Here is a 22,196-nt window from a genome sequence, read left to right as displayed (position 1 = left end):
ACTAACATTGATTTTTCAGGACAAGAATATCCACACATGTTACAAGAATGTGGCTTTTTCCGAACATGAGTTCTCATATGTCTTAGTAACGTTGATTTTTCAGAACAAGAATACTCACACACTTCACAAAAATATGGCTTTTCTCCAGTGTGAGATTTCATATGCCTCACTAATCTTGATTTAACAGAACAAGAATATCCACACACTTCACAAGAGTGTGGCTTTTCTCCTGTGTGAATTCTCACATGCTTCACTAAATCTGATTTTCGAGAACAGGAATATCCACACACTTCACAAGAATGTGGTTTTTCCCTCTGCTCTACTTGCATTTTCACTACAATTGACGACAGTAGAATAGTATGCTATATCCTCATTAAATCATATGTTGAAGCAAATTTGATTTCATGCAAAGGGAAACGTAAGCTACTTAACAAGTATATTGCATTTATCTGTTCATTGAGATATTTATTTCTGCTATGGTTTCCTGTACTATATGCACAATTTTCTTTTCAAAAGCCACATACTTTCCTGCAATTTCTGATTTAAGCGTGTTTAAAACATTATAAACGTAGTTATATATAATTTATACTCGTTTTTTTTAGTCTTAATTCACAGATGTTGAAGCAAATTTGATTTTATGCAAGTATATTGTATGTATCTCTTCATTTAATTCTGCTATGGTTTCCTGTACAATATTGTCTTTTCTGCAATTTCTGATTTGAACGTCTTAATACCTTTTTATTTATTTAAACACAAATTTCAAAAAGAATTAATGACTTTCTAGATGTATGCTCTTTTCTCCACTTCCCGAAATTTGTAAAATAGTATCGTGTATAATAAATCATTCCAAATATTTCGCTGTTGACTTCCAAATACAGCCTAAAAGATTTAAAGAAAAAATGATCCATTAAAATTCAATAAAGCTGGAACATCAGAAAAAATAAATAATATTCACTATTATTAGTATTTGGATTCACATATTTATTTTGCTAATATTATTTTAACCTGAATATCTAACGTATAGATTCATTTAAAAAGTCACGAGACATTAGAAAAATGACCAAATATTTTTAACTTCACACAGAACCACGGAATATATATGTCATCACGATGAAAATCATAAATATTATATATAATAGCTTTCGAGATGTTTTATGTTTTCTCCACTATTTTAAAAAATTTGTTAAAAAATTCAGACTAATAAATTTGTAAAATAGTATCCAGTATAATAAATTTGTGTGATATATGTATGAGCAAAAATGGGTGGATAACGATAGAGGGACCTAGTTTTGAAAGCCGATTTATCATATTTTATTTGTAGGTTTCTGTATTTGAAAGATTAGAGACTAAAGTTAATTTCCTAAAGGAAAACAATATTTGTACACGTGAAAAAAAAGTTATGAAAAATGTTTTCCTGGTGAGCTAACCAAATCAGCTAAATTTTGAAGTTAAATAAATTCATTGTAAAAATCCTTTAAAAGATAAATATTATTTTTCTGGGCCTATTTCAAAGATAATTAGTAAAGTCCTAAGATATTGAATTAAATAAAAAAAAAACACCTTGTTTGTACAAAGAAAAATAGATTAACTAGTCCTCAAAAAGCAAGTGATTCTGCTGTTCGCCAAACCACAACAAATAAAGGTTTGTAAACACGATTATACGGAAGCCCAAAATTTCAGCCAATCGAAATGCTGTTTCAAAATGAAGTCATGAAGGAGGTAGGGGTGTCAGATTTCTCCCCCCCCCAGGCGTGCATCCAAACATTCCTATTCTAAACGTTTGGATCAATTCTCATCATTTTTTAATTTACTTATTTTTTATGTTCCTGGTTATGTTTTTTTAATTATTGTTCGAGATTATATAAAAATTATGTTACTCCAAAAGTTTTACATTCATGCATGCAAGGAAATTATTAAAATCTTGCATATAAAAATTATGCGAAATCTGTAATTTTAAAAAAAATGTAGAACTATTTTTGTTATTATAATTTTTTTGTGTAAAAATATTAAATAAACAATGCTGAATTCAATGGTAATATCAGTAGTCCGAGAAATTCATTTTTCTTCCGAGTTATATTGAATCCATTAATACAGACTTTAGGGGCTTTTTTCGTAAAATTTCCGTAAAAATTAAATAATATTTTTTAATTTTTATAATTTACGATGCTTTATAAAAAATGCAAAAATAAATTCTTTCATTTTTTTTTACAACAGAAGACCATAACTTTAATAAAGGTATTTTTTGTTGAAACAAAATAATACATTCCACTAAGATTTAAATAGTAATAATGGGTTCATTATATTCTGTTATCATTATTTTATAAATACTGAAAATTTCATTAAAATTTTTTAACTTCCTGATATTTGGTGAATTTTGAAGTAAAGGGAGGGGTAAAAATGTTTATACATTTTGAGCATCGGTATTTGTTTTGCCCATGCCTAGTGTAATAGTATCAAGCATAAAAAATTTGTTGAATAGTATCCAGTATAAATCACCTCAAAGATTTCGCGAATGACTTCCAATAACTGGATAAAAGATTTAAAGAAAAATGATCCATTAAAATGCGATAAAGTTAAATATGTAAAAATAAATAATATTCAATATTTTTATCATTTGCATTCACGTTTATTTTGTCAATATAATCCTAACCCCAACCCACAACCTCTCGATTAATTTAATATAAAAGATCACGTGAGACACATCAGAAAAATGACCAAATATTTTACCTTGACACGAAAGCTTATGATAGAAATTTGTGAAAACATACATTATGGTGATATATATATAAGAGTCTAAATGTAATGTCAACTATTGTTATAAACTAAATATTTTATAGTTTCATCAAAAAAGTTTTTACTGCATACAAGTGTTTCTTCTTCATGCACACACATTTATATCTTGTCAATAGACGAATATGTAAAATTGAAAAATATCAACAAAATTTTCTTAAATTTTTTGCCCAAAGGGTTAGTAATTTGGTTGGAAGTACTAATGTAATGTTTTATACGTATCACTAGTTTTATTCATTTATATTAGGCATGGCCAAAATAAAAAAAAAAGTTGTTTTTTAAAACGAATTATAATCTATTAAAATCCTGAGCAACTTTTTTCCAGAAAGATAAAAGCCCGAACTTTATCATATGAAAAGCAGAATAATATAAAACTTTTTCTACTATTTTAATAGAATTTTTAATTTTAAATTTAATTAAAAAAAAAACACCATTGACTGCGATTTTTGTATCGATGGATGAACAATTAAATTTTTTTTAAAGCTTTTAGAATCAATTAATTTTTTTTAAAGCTTTTAGAATCAATTAATTTTTTTTAAAGCTTTTAGAATCAATTAATTTTTTTTAAAGCTTTTAGAATCAATTAAATTTTTTTAAAAGCTTTTAGAATCAATTAATTTTTGGGTCTAAATAAGATTTAGGATGATTTGCTATAAGAATATGCAAAAATATTACAACAAGTATCTGAATTTCAAATAATTATATCTTTATCTCAATATGTAGATTTTCCGTGGCGAAATGAAAAAAATCCAAAATTTAACCTTACTTTTAAAAAAAACTATGGTAGACTTTACAAGACAAAATAAATTCATAATTCGTAATTTTGGAAAAGGGGGGGGTAACAACTGTTTGTAAATACAAAACTGTATAGTCATTTGTAGATGAAAAAGAATATGTAACAACAGATTAGAAGGCTTTACACATGTTTTAACCCTAAATCTTTAGATTAACCTATCACACCATATAAAGTATAATCATAAAAACTTCATTTTATATTTTAAGATACCTGTATTTGTCGGTCGCACTGGTACTCACTGCTATTTTGATTAAAGAAAAGTAGTTTTTTAGGGCTGAGGGTTGATTGCTCAATAGCCTTAGTATACCACCTCTCCCCCACCTGGGCAACACCGGGTACCCATGTTAGTCATTAATAAAAAATTGTTTGCTTGTTATTAAGGTTTAATAAAATTTAAGAATAAATCGAGTAATGTAATTGCTAAAATTGACTTCTTGATAGTTTTTCATCTCTATATAAATAAAATGAACTCATTTTTCCCGTCTGATTTTGACATTAATAGGATTAAAAATCAAGATATTTCATGCAAATATAATATGCACGAACGGCAGAACAATATCTGAGGTGTGTTATAGGCTTATTATTTCTCAAATTCCTCGATAATCTTAGATTTCTATACTTTTTCTGCTGAGAAGTCACGGCCAAAATCGGTTAAGATCAATGGAAGTGGTAAAATATTTTCTCTCTAATAAATTCCTCCTCCCCCTGCCACCACTTAACACCGTTTGGGGATCGTTCACAAGGAACAGTTGAGAAGAGAACACCGGTTTGGCTTCGTAGTTCTTTCATGTGAAGTTATTTAAAATCACTAAACTAAGCTGCAGTGCTCTGTGGCGTAGTGGTTAGCGTGCTGGACAATTCACATTATATTTTCACGTTCGTGCCGACCTACCGTAGTCGTTTGTTTGTTTTTTTTTTGTTTTTTTTCCTAAACAACTGGAATGGACTTTTCTTGGTGGCCGAACTGTTAACGTTGCAGATGTTTTTTTTGTTTTTTTTTCACACTTTATTTTCCTACTTTTACTCATGACTCCGGGTTTGATCCTTCCTACTTACCTACCATAACATTTTTTAAAACTCCCCCCCCGTCCCGGAAACAAACACTCGGGCAACGCCGGGTACCCCCGCTAGTATAATAATATTGAATTAAATATAAAATAAATACTTGTAAAATGAATGGCTGATCCACATTTTTATCTGTCTCTTCAGTTAAAAAATATGAAATACATTTGCAATATTTGTTAATTAAGGATCATCGAATGTAAGAAATTATTTTACTTTAAAAAAAAAAGTAGTGAAAAAATATTATTTTGTAAATAGAACACCGAAAAAAAAGTACAATAAAAGTTCATAATTTTCATTAATAAATAATCATTTTCATTGAATTGAAAGAAATGTTTAAGCTTCTCTCTATATATAATAAATATAATGTTGTACTTACTGGGATATCTACATTTGCTGTTTATGGTTTTTCATTGAATTAAGAAATATCGTAGCATTTTTTTATTAATCTGATGAGTTTTTACATTTTCTGTTATTGTTATATAATTTTCATAACCTGAAACATTACCGTATAGGGTTCCGAGATTGACTCACTACTTTTAATGTTATTACTCTTATTAATATTAGTATTAGTACCATTAGTGTTTATTGTGTTACTTTAAAGATTACTAACGCATCTATTATTTAGTGTTTTTATTAGTATTCGACAAATACATTTTCCTCTTAGCGAATCAGAGTTTGTATTTTTGTTAATAATCACTTATGTGTTTTCTTTATTTACACCAATGGTTTTGTGGCTTTATATATTTTAACATTAGAAGGAAATGTTCATACTCAACTAGTGTAATTAACATTTAACAGTAAGAGTTTTGCATTTGTCTTATTTATATATTTGTTTATTTATTGCAAAAATATAATGCAATATTGTTTAGATATGCACACAACTTTTGCATTTCTAATGCAAAAGTGATTAGATGTTAAAAAACTACTGTTATATTTAATTCAAAATGTGATTCTGTGGAATACAGAAAAGGATAATGACTATTCGATACGTTCACCTAACAATGTAAGAAAAATATAGCATAACATGTTTACTATTATAATTATTCTTTGTATTCTGTACAATGTTATATTTAATTCAAACATCAATTTGTAAAAAAATAGCATGAGATATATTTATTAATAAAACAGTAAAATTCTAAAAACAACCATCCCCGACAGTAACTGCCACTGTCCTGAAGTGACACTAATCACCTTAAAGGAGCAATGACCACCATGGATGACAGTGCTCCCCATTGGATGACAGGGTCTGCGATTTGAAGACAAATTATTTGCCCGCCACTGCCCGTTCCTGTCAAGAAGTGATTGTAAACACAGTCGATTTAATTTCAATCCAACTGGGAACGACATTGGTCATGATCGATAATTGTAGAGAAAGCCAGTGCTAGCCAGTAAACGAAAATAAGAACCTCTATTTCATTCTGAAGCAGTACAATAGACGCTACGCTGGAAACCTACACTGACAGCTGTAAAGCCACTTAAAGTTCACCAATAAATGCCAGTAAATGGCTCAACACAACACTAACTACAAGTGATAACGTCTCTACCAAAGACATCTATTGTCAGCCAGTGCATGCCAGTGTCCGACATTAGGAGACAATTTCAGTTAGGAGTATTCCAATGGATGCCGACACTGATCATGGCCGCCAGTGAGTTTCAGTTGCAAAGGCTTCCAGTGCCTACCAGTAAACGCCCCAAACCAGCACCACTCGCCAGTAATCAAGTGTTGACAAATCACCGTCAGTGGCTTCTGCTAGCTGCCACTGCCAGACAATGCCCGACAGTGGAAGCCAGATGATTTCCTTTGGGCTACGGCCTCCATTGCTCCCTCTTTTACAGAGTCGGCAATAATTACCAAGTTTTATTTGTTTTCAGAGGTCCTTTATCGATTCTATTTAAGCTTGGTGGCATATGCCCACTGGGCAATGCCGATGCACGGGTCCTGCTAGTGATTACTAAAATTTAAGGTTAAATGAATAATGTAATTTCGAAAATTGACTTTTTGAACATTTTTCAGAAGTTTTACTTCAAATTCTTATAAAAAACATTGGTAAAAAAGACGTCATTAATAATTTAAGAGTGTTACTGAATCAAAATAAAACTTATACCAAGTTAAATATTAAACTTTTTGTTTAGAAAAAATAATTTCTTAAATATTGTTGTCTTTCTTAAATTATAATATGGAAAATTATTATTTGTTTTATATAAATATGCGGAAGGGTCATTTTTGACTTTCAATCTTAAGGAAAGAGAACGTTTTTTACTCACCGATTTTGTTTTTTGTTATTTCACAAAAAAGCCCCAAATCATTAAGAACGTTTTTATTCAGAAAGCCATTCCTAATATTGGAAGGGAGAGGGCTTGATAACCAATCTTTCACATGACAATTTAATAAGTAAAAGGCGCATTTTTTAGTACAGAAAAAAAACAATGAGTGGTCAAACAACAAATATATAACAAATAAAATGTTACCAAAGGCAAAATAAGTAACTCTTCTGCCTACCTGAATAAGGTTTTTGTGCTTGAATTTATCTTGAAGCGTTTATTTACTTGGAAAAAAATAATGCCGCTTAATCTTATAATAGAACACAAAAAAATGGCTGAAGTGACACGGTCATCTGAGGAGTCCCAATAATTGCTCAAAATCGAAAATTAAACAAAATACTTATGGAAACCTGCTGATAATATTTTTCCAAAGTTTAATTATGCCCAACAATAGATTTACGGTATTTTTCGTTTATTACATTGTCAGGTGTATAGTGAGCCGTTTAGACCTGCCAAATTTGCTTTGTCTGGATCAAACACACAGACACAGAACAAGCTGTGTGCAGTAGCACACACACATAGAGCAGAGCACGCGCAAACATAACATAACTTTGACACGTGTATATTTCCGGTGACCTTTGACATAACCTTCCGTTTACGTCCTCTCTCTCTCTCTCTCTCTCTCTCTCTCTCTCTCTCTTTCGCTTGACATCAAGCCATGCACACAATAAACCACGCGCTTCATAAGCATGCACTTGGAGAGCGACAGCAATAACATGAGGTAGGCTTGTATATTTTTCACATAAATATTGTTACTTGTAAGATGCATACACATAGAGCACACAATATGAACAATTCCAGACTGTCATATTTAAGCAATATATCACTCAGTATAATATGAACTGTAACCTCTACCTATGCACACTTCCACAGAGGTCAACGTGTACAAGCCACAAACACACGTCCTTGCATGACTACCCAATTATTACACCGATGTATAAACTTTACTTTGTTTTGTTCTAAATAAATAATGTATTATATATATATATATATATATATATATATATATATATATATATATGCTGGTATAATGGTTTTCTTTATTGTTAAGTCGTGAACATGCATTATATAGCCTCGCAACAGGTGAAAGTACAGAATAGTAAACAACACAGGTTCTAACCACCACTATCACCCCCTAAAAATCTGAGAAAGCAAAAATAGATATGACCACCCCTCCTGCTCTGCCTGCCACACAAATTGGAAACTGCAATTAAATTTCTCGTAGGTCGCTAACTGGCCATGAAATGAGTTCTCATTTTACGTTAAAATTATATAAGAAAGTAATACTTCAATCTAAAATCTTAAATATTTATTAGTACTTTTTAAATTCCTTCTTTTTGTAAGATTTTTGAAACGTGAACTCAAAAAATGAAGATTTTCCAGGGGGTAAACTACGCTTGATTGTAAAATATTATCAATATCTTTTCTACCTTAAGTTTCTGCTAATTGGTGATGGCCAATAAACTGGTTCTCATTTTATGTAAACTTTATAAAGGAAAGTTATTTGCAGTCAAAAATGTAAAATATTCGATAGAGCATAAAAAATAAAACGGAATCTCCAAGCAACATAATAAGTATGAACAAAAAAATGTTTAAAATGTTAAAACAATTAAATACCGAAAAGACAGTTTTTTATGCTTCGATTAACTAAGAATTAAATTATGATACCTGTACAGAATTTGATCCAGACGTAACTAACCGTCCACTCGGCTGTGCTCGGAACATGACGTCATGTGCTCTGGTTTTACTGTAAGCTGACATGAGATGCCGATCAATGCGCAGCAAAGAAGCAGAGATCTTTGGGAAAAACATTTTTTTAAAATGAGATCAATGGACGAACCAAGAGTTTCTCGACAGTTATCTTTTCAAGTTTATGTGGGGACAGAAATTTGGTAATGTCTCCATCAAACCATATATCGGAAAACTACCTGGTTGGGTTGGCGAAAATTCTCCATGCCCGCTGTCTCTTCTAATGCAACTTTAACATCGTCTGATGCGATTGTAGAAAAGTCTACCTAATCCTAAGGGAATATCCCGACTGTCTTAATTTAATTTCATTTTTTTAAATTGGTTTCCCTGCTCTATGCTACATGAAAAACAAATGTTCAAAAACAGAAGAAAAAAACGTTTACTTTACACTAGTTACACAAAAATAAGAGAAAAAAATATGCAAAAATATGATACATGAAAAATACATTAAATAGGGTTTTTTTGTTTTTTTAACTTTGTTAAAAAGAATATAACAAAAAAAAAAGATAAAACGCTGAAAAGAAAATACAACTTGTTTATTTTTTTAATTTAAAATATTTGTTATGGAAATAAAACAGAAATTGTTGCGGTGGGTTGTTGTATCTTCCCCCCCCCCCACCCCCGTTATACTTTTTCTGGTAGTTTCATTATATTTAAATATTTTCTTCAGTATTTTCCTTGGGTAGCGTTGTTACGCTTTGATAATCGGCGACGCGACACGTGGCGAAAGCGGTTAGACACCATGTTCCGAGCAAAGCCGAGCGCCCGAGCCGAGCGGCCAGTTAGTTACGTCTGGTTCAAATTCTGCGCCTAAATTATTGTTTACGTTTAACATTGTTATTTTCTCATGAATATTGAATCTCATAAGTTTTATTCAAATAAACACATTTTAACAAAAAAAAAAATAAAAATAAAAAGCTAAATGTCAGATTGAATAATATATTTTTAGATTTTTTTTTTTAATCGGAGATTCAATTCATACGTTTTTTTTTGTGTTTTTTTTTATCCACGTCTTTTATAAAAGCATAACGGAATCAATATTTTTTAATGAATTGCATTAAAAAAAAAAAACTTATTTTAATGTTTAAAATTATTTTAATGAATTTAATTTTTTTAATATTATTTCAAAACTTATTGGTACTAGTGCAGAGAGTGATCCGGACGTAAATAATAACGTTATTATTTAAAAAGCCATTCTTAACATTGGGAGGGGAGGGTGTTTTGTACATATTCTATACTTCAACCTTACAATTGAATAAAAAACATATCATAAAACTTTAATTAAACTTGGAAATAAGATTTAAAAAATAGCGCGGATCACTCTCTGCCTGCACTAGCACCAACTTATTAAATATAATTTTTTTTTTTTTTAAGTATGAAAAAGAGGAAAATAATTACCTTTCATTTCAGGAATTCAATACAAAAAAAAATCGGGATGAATTCGTTGTTGTTTCATTTGTGTTCAAAACAGAAAAATGATTTTGTTTGTTAGGATTTCTTAAGTAAATTGATACAATTTTTGTTTTATGTGTCCAATGCATTAAGAAATAAAATATGGAAATATAAAAGAATCAAAGTTAAAAGATGAAAAACATGACTTAAAAGTGAAAATATCAAAAAAGAAAATCAACTGCTAAAGAAAAGTTATTTAAGTCATCGTAAACCGGTGTAATCTTTATTTTGTTCCTTGTGTAAAAATATCGGTTCATTAGTTTTCCTTTTTTTATTTATTTTTTATTTTTTACAAAGTAGTCACCATTTATCCAGACTCGGAGGCCACTCAAGGATAAGGAAAAATAAGTGGGCCTTTTTGCATAAATATGAGGAAAATACTAGAACACATTTGGAAATACACCGCCTGTAAGAATGTTATTTGATTGAGTATTGAAATTGACGTAATTATAGGTGTATCAGAATTTTTGTAGGAATTTTTGACACCCCTAACATGAAACTGCGAATAAAATACAAAAAAAAAAAAAACTCGTAATTTCTCTTTTTAAAGTGGGTTATTTATTTTCTTTATGGATTATACTTCCAAAATAAACTATTAAAGTTGTTTTAAAAGTAATAGAAATATTTTTTTTATTTTTTAAAAAACAGTAATGAATTTGTAGGGGACTAGGATATATAAATACCCCAATCCCGTTACAAAAGAATAATGAAACGAATGGGAATTGAAGGAAACAAAGACTCAAGTAATGGATAAGATAAACGTCGTTTATTTGCTGTTATAAGAAATGAACATTTTAGTTATAACATGTCCGCGCGTATGTAACCAATGTCCGTTACAGGACTGGTGTTGTAGCAAGAAAAGGAAATGTGCTTTCATCTCAAGTTTGGGTCATTATTGTTTGTTCGCGCGTGGGAATTGAAGTGAGTGTTGTAGTGGAAATGAGAATCCAGCGTGTAGGCAAGGAAGAGTGGATTAGAGTTGTCATCAGTTAGTAGTCAGCTACGCGAAGGTGTTCTTAGTGGCCAGTAGTAGATGGAGAGAGAAAGAGGGAGAATGTATACATACAGTCATTAGCTCGTGCCCCATACATAGTAGGAAGTAGGCGTGAGATGCGCGTGCGCGCGCGCACCGAAACGGCGGCGGCTTGTTCGCCCAACCTCTCTAGTTGAGAGTTGGTCCTAAAAAGAGGGTTAGAAACAGCTTGTCTCCATGTTTTATACTCGCTTCTGGAGTGTCTTTTGCGCATGCGTATTTCCTTAGAAAGCGGAAGTGACGTCGTCCATGTTTTTTTTTTTTTTTTTTATTACATTTTCACCCCAAACAAGGCAAATTGCCACTTTGGTGTAGGGGGCTACTATCAGGGGCAACAACTACTGGGGTACTATGTAGGGATTTGGGCAGCAAGGTGTCGGTTCACGTTACACTTGAACTTCTGCACGTCAGTACTGTTGGGGAAGCAGGGACCTGGAATGGAATTCCAGAGTCTTGCGGTTCTGGGGAAGAAACTATTGGAGTAAAAAGATCTTTTACATCTAGGGACCTCTACAGTGTGGGGTGGGATCTAGTAGCCTGTCGGGTTTGTCGAGGGTGCTCGCGTCGTGGGGGCACAAGTGATTGCAGTTCGTCAGAGCATTCACCACTAAAATACTTGTAGAAAAGGCAGAGGGATGCAACATTTCGTCGATGGGACAGAGGCTGAAGCTTAGATGCCAGTTCAGGGCCTATCAGGTTTGCGACTCTCTTTTGAACCTTGTCAAGGAGCGAGAGACTAGTAGCAGATGCACCAGCCCAGATGTGGCAGCAATACTCCATACATGGGCGAATGGTGGCCTTATAGAAGTACAGGATACTTTCGGGTGTTAGTAGTTTTCTAGCACGGTAGAGAGAGCCTACCTTTCTTGCAGCGGCCCTGGCAATGCCTTCAATGTAATTGTTCCAACTCATGTTTCCTGTGAACGTTAGGCCAAGGACTTTGAAAGATGGGCTCTCAGATAAAGAGTCGTTGGCCATTGCTATGGGTGGTAGAGAGGGTTTCTTGTAATTATTGAATGAAACTAGTTTAGTCTTGGCAGCATTGAACGCGACCAACCACTTTTGTCCCCATTCCACTACAGATTGGAGGTCTTCCTCTAGTGTTTCTGCCATTTCTTTAGAAATGTGTTCATTCGTCTTCCTGTCGTGTCTGCCATAGAGTGTAGTGTCATCAGCATATATACCCATCTCAGAGGCAATGTTGTCGGGGAGGTCATTTATGAATATCAGGAACAATAGAGGTCCAAGGATAGAACCCTGGGGCACTCCCGCATTTATATCATATTGTTTAGATGTGCGACCGTCGAGGACTACCTGGATTTTTCTCTTATCTAAGAAGGATTTAATTATGTTAAGTATTCTACCAGTGATACCGTATGATCTGATTTTACTGAGGAGACCCTCATGCCATACCCTGTCAAAAGCCTTAGATATATCTAGAGCTACCGCTCTGCCTTCCCCCGCTTTGTCCAGTAAATGGTATATACGTTCAGAGATCACAGTGAGGATGTCTGCTGTGGAACGGGTTCGTCTAAATCCATATTGTTTGTCAGTCTGTAGTTTAGCATCTGTAAGATGATGGACTAGAGCATGGTTAATTATGGTCTCAAATATTTTGGCAAAAACTGGGAGGAGGCTAATGGGGCGATAATTTGATGGGTCTGTCCTTTCGCCAGAATTCTTGAATACTGGTACAACAGAAGCAGTTTTCCAACAGCCCGGAAAGCAAGCTTCATTAAGACATTTGTTGTAGAGTTTGGAGAGAACTGGAGCTACTTCGGCTGAGCACTTTTTTAATAGCACAATCCGGGGAAAGGAAGTGAAGCCGTCACACTAACAGGGTTACGCCTCGCTGACAGACGCGACAATTTTGAACATGGGCAAACAATATAAGCTAAGTTAAATTAACAAATCCTAATATTACCAAAATGGCAACTGGTTTTTTTTTTTTTTTTTTTTTTTCTTAATTTTGACAAATGTATTTTAACTATATGCGCATATATTGTCTTTAACTCTTTGCTTCCATGCGAGTCGTTTCTTCTATTACTTTATTTTTTATTTATTTATTCACTTTGTTTATTTATTTCTCTTTTTGCTTTTACCAACTGTATACCTTCTCTTTAAATGTATTTATTTAATGCATTTTAATTACATATGCGTAAAAATGGTCTCTAACACTTAGTCCCACGCGAGCCGTTTTTATGGTCAGAAGAACTCTACTCGATAACGAATAGCCTATGCAAGAATATAGAAGAGCTAGGACCACCTTTCTTTCTACTATAGAAGACAGAAGAACTTTATTTAAGTAGTATACTTAATATATGCAATCACCGTACGCTTGCTTGTATTTAAGTGTCCTCCATGATACCCATACCATACCAAACCACTGCTAGCAGTATCAGAATTTTTGTAGGAATTTTTGACACCCCTAACACGAAACTGCGAATACAATATAAAAATCTCGTAATTTCTCTGTTAAAAGTGGGTTATTTATTTTCTTTATGGATTATACTTCCAAAATAAACTATTACAGTTGTTTTAAAAGTAATAAAAATATTTTTATTTTTTTTTTAAAACAGTAATGAATTTTCCGAACTCAATATTTTTCAATTTTTAAACTCAATATTTTTAATTTTTTAAATTTTAAAAATCTATCAAAATTTTTCTATTGATTCTATTTTTACGATATTTTCAGGGTCAATGTGAAATTTTATGTTCTTTCCAATAAACCGAATATAATATTTTAGACAAACGTTTTTTTTAAATTCACGCCCCCCCATTTTCACGCCCCCCCCATTTTCACGCCCCCCCCCCCCATTTTGAAATGTCTATTAAAAAGTAAATAATTAATTTATGTTTAATAGGTTTATATATCACAAATTGAAGAGAAAAGGTCAATAAATAATATATTCAAATTTAAAACAAAAAAAAAAATCAGTTTTTTAGAAATTTACCTGTAAAGTCCGAAGTTTAAAACCTTATTTTATAAGAACACATTTTTTCTTTTTGTCTTTTTTTTTTTTTTTTAATGAAACCTTGGTCCTTGCTCCTTTAATTGAAAAAAAAATTAGGGCTTGAATTACATTTTTCGAGGAGTTATAAGCTTAGAAAGATAGGGGGTCGAATAATTTACGCCTCTCATTTTGAAATGTCTATTAAAAAGTAAATAATTAATTTATGTTTAATAGGTTTATATATCACAAATTGAAGAGAAAAGGTCAATAAATAATATATTCAAATTTAAAACAAAAAAAAAATCAGTTTTTTAGAAATTTACCTGTAAAGTCCGAAGTTTAAAACCTTTTTAAAAAAAAAAAAACACATTGTTTTGTTTTATTTTTTTTTTAAATAAAACCTTGGTCCTTACTCCTTTAATTGAAAAAAAAAATTAGGGCTTGAATTACATTTTTCGAGGAGTTATAAGCTTGGAAAGATGGGGTGGAATTATTCACTATTTTCACGAAATTTCTGACACTGCTAAACCACTGCACGTGGCTCATAATTTGACTGGCACTATATTTGTAACTGCAATATACATAATCCCAGCTGTGATACTAGGGCTAATTTTCTGAATAGATGCAACACTCTGCGCCTGACCTTAATGACTACAATTCCAAATCCCAACGAACTAGCTGTCCCTATAACTGGGAGGGAAAAACCTAATAGCTAGCTACGAAATCTTATACATTTTACCTCCAAGACGATTGCGTTTGTCTTACCTGCATGCATAAAAAAAAAAAAAAAAATTCCTCCCTTCTTCAAACTAAACCTTACCTGTAACTCAAATCCTAATGGAAATCCATCTGTAAATAAATAACCCCTCTTCTCTTGAACGCTAACAATCTACTCCTTCCAACCTATCCGCCACTAAACTCCCACATTGCTCCGCATCTGTAGTGGAATCGCTAACTTCCAGCCCCTAATCCCTCACATGCAAACTGATTTAATAGCCATCACTAAACATCTATACATTTCTACCTCTAAGGCATGCATTACAGCTCATTCCTATCCAGTAAGGGACTTAACAGCCTATGCACATAAAGGCAGGTACTTAACAGCCAAAGTACCCAGAAACAAAGCGATATGCACTACACAACTGTCTCCTCGAGTTTTGCAACGACTAATTACGTTATGTGTGTGTTCGTGTTCGCGTGTGTGAGTACATGTGTATATGTAAGCGTGTGTGTATATATACGTGAATGTGAGTGTATGTCCGCGAAGGTGAATATGTGTACATGTGTGGACGTGGGCGCGTATGTTTGTGTGCGCGTATGTATATGACAGCTTGAAATATGAATGTGTGTTTTGTGTGAGACTTGAAAAAGGCTCGTACAAATTTTCCGAACTCAATATTTTTCAATTTTTAAACTTTAAAAATCTATCAAAGATTTTTTATTGATTCTATTTTTACGATATTTTCAGGGTCAATGTGAAATTTTATGCTCTTTCCAATAAACCGAATATAATATTTTAGACAAACGTTTTTTTTTTTAATTCACACCCCCCCCATTTTCAAGTGTCTATTAAAAAGTAAATAATTAATTTACTCACCAAAGTTTTATATATCACGAATTGAAGAGAAAAGGTCAATAAATAATATATTCAAATTTAAAACAAAACAAAAAAGTAGTGTTTTTTAGAAATTTACCTGTAAAGTTCAAAGTTTAAAACCTTTTTTTTTTTAAACCACGGTGTTTGTTTTTTCTTTTTTTTTTTAATGAAACCTTGGTCCTTGCTCCTTTAATTGAAAAAAGATTAGGGTTTCAATTACATTTTTCGAGTAGTTACAAGCTTGGAAAGACAGGGGGTCGAATAATTCACGCCTCCCATTTTTAAATGTCTATTAAAAAGTAAATATTTAATTTACTCGCCAAAGTGTTATATATCACAAATTGAAGAGAAAAGGTCAATAAATAATATATTCAAATTTTAAAAAACTTGTGTTTTTTAGAAATTTACCTGTAAAGTCCGAAGTTTAAAACTTTTTTTTTTAAACCACGTTGTTTGTTTGTTTGTTTGTTTGTTTGTTTGTTTTGTGTGTGTGTGTGTGTGTGTGTGTGTGTGTGTGTGTGTGTGTGTGTGTGTGTGTGTGTGTGTGTGTGTGTGTGTGTTTTAATGAATCCTTGGTCCTTGCTCCTTTAATTGAAAAAAAATTAGGGCTTGAATTACATATTTCGAGGAGTTATAAGCTTAGAAAGATGGGATGGAATTATTCACTATTTTTCACGAAATGTTTGACACACCTAGTCCATAGCAACTAGAATTTCCTTTTAATTCAAAATCAATGGCAGTTTCGAAATATCTCAAAATATACGAGACTAAGTTCAATAAAATACGGAAAATAAAATATATGAACCAGAAAAAAGTGTAACAAATATACAGGGTTACATAATTGTTAATACAAAAGCAATTCCAACATTCTCCCGTAAAAAGAAATGACAGTCAACCTGCAGTGGGATGACATCTGTAACTTTTCCTATACAATGTTTCAACACCACACGATGTACAGCCAGATCTCCAGGAAACACAAAGAAGAACAAAAAAGCACATAAATTCAACTAGATTATTCTATAAAAATTTACATAAGAAATATAAACCTTTAGGTTTGATGTTGGAACTGAGGAACACCCAATCAGATTTACAAATTTAAAAAAAACTGATGAACAGAAGAAATATCACAAGTTTGAAAGGAGGATATTTCGCCAGAAAAATTAGGTATGCACAGAAAACGGTATAAAAGTTCTCATAATCTATCATCCAACCTTTTTCATCCTTATAAAATTTCTGGCGAATACCAAAATATCTCAGCTCCTTCGTAACAAGAACCCAGTTAGATCAACACCGACATCAAATGCCCTATAGTCTTGATGGAGAATCACTCTCCTAGTGTTAAAGGAAGTACACAAAATTGCATTTTCACCCACTGATCATAAAATTCACGCGATTCATACCCACGTATATCCAAGTTGTGGACACGGTGGTATCATTCACGATTCCTGTGAAGCTCACCCCAATACTATGTTTTTTTTTCTGAAAATATCACTATTAAGCAGCTGCTGCTATAAAAGTCCATCTTCAGCGCCTGACTATGCAAATCCTTTGAAGTGACATTTACAGCACTCAGCAAACATCCTTCAGAGTCTGAACATTTGTATTCAGGAGGTGATGCCTCGCCAAACATCTCTTTAGGGGTTTCAAATATCACAGGGTTGCACAAGGAATCACACTCCACACCATCTGACAAAATTGAGAGAAATTACTGAATCTGGGACGAGAACCCGACAACATTAACAGCATCAGCTTCTACAAGCGAACAGTCCACACAAGGAACGGTCACTCAACAATGCAGTTATGTCATCTTTCGATGATAGCTACTCATCAACATCGGCCTTCATTGCCAGAAAATAAGACTTTGTAAATTCCCTCTGAAACTGCAATAATTCTAAAACAACGATTATCTTCCCTAAATAAAACTTTCCTTTCCCTACAAGGAATCTGGAAGAACGAGTAGCCAACATCGTGTAGGGTTTGTTCTTTAAAATATGAACTAACTCCAAACAAATACAAAAACAGACGTTCAAATATTATACACAGAATTTCACATACAAGGGTCATAACAAAGGTTATATATATATATATATATATATATATATATATATATATATATATATATATATATTGTCAGGATTATTTCACCAAAAAGAAGAGGGGGTGTAAGAAAAGGCAGAAGGGCTTGCAACGAAATGGTGAGGTTGCTTACAAGCAGTCTTTTCTTTCCTTGTAAAGGTAACAATTAACAGGTTACGTTTGCCGAACAACAGTAACGAGGTAATCAGTCTAAGAGACGCCAACCGACTAGCAAACTACGTAACTAGATTCTTAACTAATCACTAACCCGTAGTTAGACAACTCCTTTTATACATACTAACTCTCAGTGGCGAGAATTCCAACGTGATTTCCAACGAAATTAGAATATCTATTTAACTTAGTAGGAAATAGACACCCAGTTTCTCAGTAACGGCAAACAGCAGTTCAGTGTCTTTTCTTCCCTCCGACCCACTCCTGGTAAGTCAAATCAATTTCAATTCTTACAATATTTATATATATATATATATATATATATATATATATATATATATATATATATATATATATATATATATATATATATATGCATGTATGTGTGTGTGTGTTTTTTTCTTCATAGGACAAAAAACAAGACTAATACAATATATTAGGCAGTGAAAATCCCCAGTTACAAATTAAAGGAGGTCACTATGGCTCCATTAGAATTACAATTAAGTGGACTTAAAACTAATTTAAACAGTAGTGCGGAAGTTAATTGGCTGGGAAAAAAGAATAATGTTTAAGACTCGTTGTAGTAATATCCTCACTGAATTACAATCAAGGAGAAGAGTGGAAAGAGAGTTTAAATATACAACTACGTAGGGGGAGTACACGTTTCCAATGTAATATGTATATCTTCGAAAGAATCCAAATAACAAAATGCAAATACAAAGGGCAAGAAAGAACAATATTATCACAAAGTTTTTCCAAGTATAGTTTGGTAAGCAATTAGATAACATGAACTTGCTATTAAAAAGAAATTTCTTCGCTAAATAACTACACTATCGAGAAGAGATCGCACTCTTTCTAAAAACGTCCTAAATAAAGGAGTATTTGTATGAATATCTGCAACAGACGAGACAATCCTGTTTCTCATGGACGCTACAATCCTCAGTAGTAAAGAAGGTGAAACAAGATATGTATCATACACATACGAATGCAACTAGAGAGAGTTGAATTTAAAACACAATGCAATATTCGTCAGTTACTGAATTCACAGTTCAGAGACATTAAATAGGCATGAGAGAACGCACTTGCTCATTATAAATAAAAATAGTTATGTACTTTTTCTCTTTTAACAAATTGGGAAAAATATGTATTATACAACAAACACCGATTTCAGATACAGTTTCCCTATTTAGATGCATTTCCACGAGGGCACAGTTAGATAAAAAGTCGGTTCTTAGAATGAGAAAATCCAGCTTTCAAAATATATCAGACACTCTGGATTAGGACGAAAATCAAATTACCTCAGTCTAGCAGGATGTCTTTTTTGCCGAATGAAAACAGAAAATACTATAGTTACTCCAAACATCAACCTTAATACACATTGGAATTCAACTAATGCATGGAAAATGCAAATTATATTCCGAAAGAAGATTACAAATGTCATAACTTCAATTCTAAAGGGAAGCAAATGGGAGTATAGTAAATGAATTGCTTAACCCTATTCTTTAAATTAAGAAAAATATATATAGAAGAAACGTTCAGTATACAAGAAAAATCCCTTGCTAAATTCAGAAATAAACTCAATATAACATTTCAATTTCTATACAGATGCATTATGCTAAATTCAGGAATTTTATCTAGGTGAATGCCAAATGTTCGAGACATACAGAATTAAATGGTTTCTTAAATTTCATAGGGAAAGGAAACTGTAGTAGTCTAAAGACTCTTTATGCATAGGTTTTATTTTTGTAAGCGATTTGTATTTTATTTTTAAGAATTTGTATTTGGTTGAGAGGCAGCAGATAGGCATGTATTTGTTAGCAAATGAGTTTCTAGTCGGTTTGCCAATAGTTTGCAACTCTGGTTAATCTTCCTCGCCTCAGACAACACGGTTAAATGCTGTGTGCTGTGGGCTTTTTAAGCGAAAATTTTTTAATATTGTCAATTCCTGTCTTTTTAAGGTTGCTTAAGTAAGTTTTTATTTCGTACAGCATTTATCGTTATTTTCAGAGCTGGCATATCTTGTTTGCCCTTGACAGCCTCTTTAATTGCATGCATTCATTCCCCTCTTGGTGTTGTTTGGGGTCCTTATACAGTAGGGCAGGTAGATTTGCAACTTTTTTCAGAAAATCAACATGGCACTGGTGATGATAGTTGGGAGTTGATGTGATAAGAACATATACCAAACATTAGATTCCTATCCTGAACATAAAATTGAGTATTTAATTTTAAAAATCGTGTAGAAAAATGCTGAAAAATCCTTCATTTTCGTAGCATTTTACACAACACTGACTTTGAATTTTTTTTTTTTTTTTTTTTTTTACAAAGGCATCACAACATTATCAAGGCCCAGAGGCCACTCAAGGATAAGGGTTAAAGAGTGTACAGTAGAAATTGGTCAATATAGTAATCATTAGTAATGAAAATTTGGTAAATTTAATAACTTATATGGAACGGCTCATCAAGAACTTATTTACTTTAGACTTGAACACAACCATATTGTAGTCAGCCGGAAAGCAGGAAAACGGAAGACAATTCCACAGGCGTGCAGTTCTAAGAAAGAAGCTTTGTTCATGGAATCTACGTTTAGGTTTAGGCACAGATAAAGAGTGGGGGAAATTATTGATAGTGTTTACAGCTAGACGAGTGTTTCTTGTGAAAGTTTGGCGAGGGGGGACCATAGATTGAAGCTCAGTTGAACACTTTCCATGAAAATAACGATAAATCAGAGACAAACTCGCAACATCTCTTCTGTGAGATAGAGGTTGCAAGGAGGAGAAAAGGACATCTCCTACGAGGCTACGAAGTCTATCTTGAACTCTATCAAGGCAGGACAAGTCCTTTCTAGCAGCTCCTGCCCAGATGTGACAACAGTATTCCATCCTTGGACGTACCTGGCTCTTATATAGGTAGAGAATAGCATCAGCAGTGAGTTATCTACTGGATCGATAGAAAGATCCCACCATTTTTCCAGCGGCCTTGGCAACAGATTTGATATACGTGTTCCATTTAAGATCAGGAGTAATGGTCAAGCCCAGAAGCTTGTCAAAACTTGAGGCCTCCTGAAGACGAGAGCCATTCATTTCAATTGATGACAAATGTGAATTAGAATTTTGATGATGTAAAGAGAGAAGCTTGGTTTGAGATGCATTAAAAGTAACCAGCCACTCCTTTCCCCATTGTACTACGTGCTCAAGATCAGAGGAGAGAGAATTGGAGAGAACTTGGTCGTTTACTGTCTTAGATGTGGTACCATAAATGGTAGTGTCGTCAGCATAAATGTCTACAAATGATGTAAGGATATGATTTGGAAGATCATTAATGTAGATCAGGAAAAGAGTTGGGCCCAGGATGGATCCCTGAGGGACACCGGCATTAATACTGTGAGCTTCTGATTTTTGCCCCTCAACTACTACTCTTATGAACCTATCAGAAAGAAATGATTTAATAACTGAGAAGACTTTTCCAGCTATACCATAGCTAGCGATCTTATGAAGTAAACCTTTATGCCATACCCTATCAAAGGCTTTAGATATGTCAAGAGCAATTGCCCTAGAAAGATTGCCACCGTCGAGAGATTTGCTAATCCTATGCGATATAACTGTAAGGACATCTGCTGTAGATCTAGCAGAACGGAAACCATATTGAGTGTCACTAAGAAGGTTATTTTTGTTGAGATGTTTGATTACTTCTGTATTTAACACAGATTCTAGCAACTTACTCATGACGTACAGGAGACTTATTGGCCTGTACTGAGAGGGTGATGAGCGATCACCTGAATTCTTAAATACAGGGCATACTGATGAGATTTTCCAGGGAGATGGGAAACTATTCTCCTTAAGACAACGTTTAAACAGTTTTGTAAGTATGGGCGCTAATTCAGGTTGAAGTTTTTTGAGTACTATAATTGGAATACCATCAGGGCCAGTTGCTTTACTCGAATCAAGGTTTTTGATTAGCTTCGCAACATCACGTACAGATATACGTATATCACATAGCGTGTTTTCTGATACAGGAGGAAATATTGGGGGTTGGCGGCCTTGGTCGCAAAGGGTAGAATTAGCTGCAAAGTTCTTGACAAAGAGTTTGGCTTTGTCTGATGCTGACGAGATTACCTCAGGTCCATTGATAATAGTTGGGATGGAGCACACGCTTCTGTTCAGGATTCTGTTTGCTATTTGCCAAAACTAGTGG

The 22,196-nt window shown here is 33.0% G+C and overlaps 1 long non-coding RNA gene across 1 annotated transcript in view; it reads right to left on the bottom strand.

Moving 5' to 3' along the window:
• LOC145293313 (uncharacterized) overlaps positions 1-10,368 on the bottom strand; it is a 32,109-nt gene extending 21,741 nt beyond the window's left edge. Inside the window, exon 1 of the long non-coding RNA XR_013869711.1 lies at positions 10,121-10,368. This is a non-coding gene — a long non-coding RNA (uncharacterized LOC145293313). The remainder of the gene's footprint in view (positions 1-10,120) is intronic.
• Positions 10,369-22,196: the final 11,828 nt, after the last annotated feature.

This window comes from Euprymna scolopes, chromosome 14 (assembly GCF_053919585.1).
Source record: "Euprymna scolopes isolate OS-2025 chromosome 14, ASM5391958v1, whole genome shotgun sequence".
In the NCBI taxonomy this organism is placed as follows: Eukaryota; Metazoa; Mollusca; class Cephalopoda; order Sepiida; family Sepiolidae; genus Euprymna; species Euprymna scolopes.
The sequence above is the reverse complement of the archived record's forward strand: the minus strand, read 5'-3'. Positions and strand labels throughout refer to the sequence as shown.